Here is a 2,186-nt window from a genome sequence, read left to right as displayed (position 1 = left end):
CATTAGTGTTTTTTATGTACGTAGTATATTATTTATTTATCTATTTATTATAAATGTTCAAAATAAAGTATATTCAGTTTCTATTCAATTAAAGTCAATATTCAAGTAGTCCAACTTCTCTATGTGCACTGTTGTTTTAAAGGTAACTCTAGTCGTGGATGTCAACATAAACTCGAGTCTTGGTGACTTCCACCTCCCGAGGGCTTTCCTTTTTAAGACTGAGACTGTTGACATGACACCCAGGCACTAATTCCCAAAGCTACCTCTGCCTGCCCCCCCCCCCCCCCCCCCCCCCTCCTCCTCCCCCCCCCCCCCCCTCACCCCCCTGCATTCCCCACTCCTCTGTCCCTCCCCACACCTGCCGTCAACTGCCTCGAGGCCACCGCTCCCTGTAGAGAGTTCACCCCTGAGGGCGCGCAACCAGAGGAAGAGACAGAGATAAAGAGAGAAGACGCAGAGAATAAGAAGGAGGGGGCTGTGGTTCAGTTTTGGTACCTCCTTGCTGCTGCACGGTGGCTGCACGTTGGCAGGCGACGCAGGATCTGGCTGGACGTCTGGGCTTCGGCTGGGGCTCCGGGAGTGAAGGCTGCTGCTGCCCGACTCAGCCGTGGAGTCAGAGCCAGAGGAGTCTGAGCTGGAATGTCTCACTCGCCTGCCATGTGTGTGCGCTCGCTGTGCTGACAGGCTGTCAGTCAACACACACACAAACATCAGTGAGGGGTCAGCGTACGAACACAGCCCAGTGGTGCACACACACACACAGAGGCAGACAGATGCTGTTGTTATTCACACAATTTAACATACAAACATTCAAATTGAATTCATGATATCACATACCTGTTTCCATCCCAGGAAGCTGACTCATGAGTGGCCTTCAGGGACACAAAACAAAAGACTCATCATCCACAGCAGCGGAAAGAACAGCTCGCTTCATTCATTGTTTTACCTCTAAAGTTGCAGTAATTTACCAGTTTTTACGCTGGTATAAAAACTGGCAGTTACCATACCATGTACATTAGCTTATCAACAGTATTCATAATAAAAAAATACAACCGGACATAATTTCACCTGTATCCTCCTCAACTGCCTGTCAGACCTTTTAAACATACTTGACATGACCTGGCACCAATTACTTAGGGTTAGGGAGAATTTTGCCAAAATATTCACTTTAATATAAACCATGACTTTTGGGTGACAGCAATGCTAGTCATATTCTGTTTGTTTATTTTTGTTTTTGTTTTGTTTGTTAAGTTACCTATTATTTTGATATTTAACAATGCGATGTCAGAAAAAAATGATTAATAACATTGTACCTTTTATGTCTTTGCACCTTTAAGACTAATGAAAAATTAATTTAAGACATTTTAAGACCAATTTAGGCCTTATTTTTTAGATTGATTAATTCAATGCCTTTTAAGACTTTTTAAGGATCCACAGGGACAATCATACAGAGAGCAGGTCTTTATTGCGAAATGAACCCCGACAGGGTCATTCTGGACCCTGGCACAAAGTGAAATGGGTTCATTTCGCAATAATATCACACTAATTACACAGCTACTTTCTAAAGAAATTAATAATTTGACAAACTATATTGATACAAAAATGATTTGCTTCTGCTTCTATGATCAAAGCTGTGTCCAAAGCACCAATCTGCTTTAGAAACAACAGACTGGAGAATAATATTGTTGATCAACCAGAATCAAATTGATCGTTCAGAATCAAGTATTCATCAAAGCCATGAAATTAACATGATAACTTTGAAATTTAGTGTCACCTACCCTTTGAGTGTCATCATCATCACTGCTCAGCTTCAAGTCATCAGCAAGCATGCTGTAAGCAAAGAAATACTGTAAGAAAAATGGCAAACTGTTGTGCATTCAATCAATAGGGTTGATGAAACCATTTTTTTTAAATCTCTCACAACCAATTCTGATAGCTCACCTCAGGAAATCTGCTGATACAGAGTATGAATCTGATACCAGTGCTCTGTTTTTCACTAATCAAAAAAAATCTGCATAAAACACTGGCTGTTAATTAATTGCTGTAATTATTATATACACTAACACAATGTCAGTGAATACTGTGAATTTTAATATATTCATTCATACATACATTCATCGTCTGTTACCACTTGTCCACACAAGGGTTGTGGGAGGCTGGAGCCAATCCCAGCTGTCAATCTTTAT

At 41.1% G+C, this 2,186-nt stretch overlaps 1 long non-coding RNA gene across 1 annotated transcript; it reads right to left on the bottom strand.

The window, feature by feature from the left end:
• Positions 1-501: 501 nt before the first annotated feature.
• On the bottom strand, positions 502-1,830 carry LOC121966751. Its single transcript, XR_006107618.1, has 3 exons — positions 1,779-1,830; positions 838-872; positions 502-685 (listed from the first exon to the last, which is right to left on the bottom strand). It is a non-coding gene; the product is annotated as an uncharacterized LOC121966751 (long non-coding RNA).
• Positions 1,831-2,186: the final 356 nt, after the last annotated feature.

The sequence above is a fragment of the Plectropomus leopardus genome, unplaced genomic scaffold (genome assembly GCF_008729295.1).
Source record: "Plectropomus leopardus isolate mb unplaced genomic scaffold, YSFRI_Pleo_2.0 unplaced_scaffold25776, whole genome shotgun sequence".
Classification (NCBI taxonomy): Eukaryota; Metazoa; Chordata; class Actinopteri; order Perciformes; family Serranidae; genus Plectropomus; species Plectropomus leopardus.
Note: the sequence above shows the minus strand (reverse complement) of the source record. Positions and strands in the feature narration are given on the sequence as shown.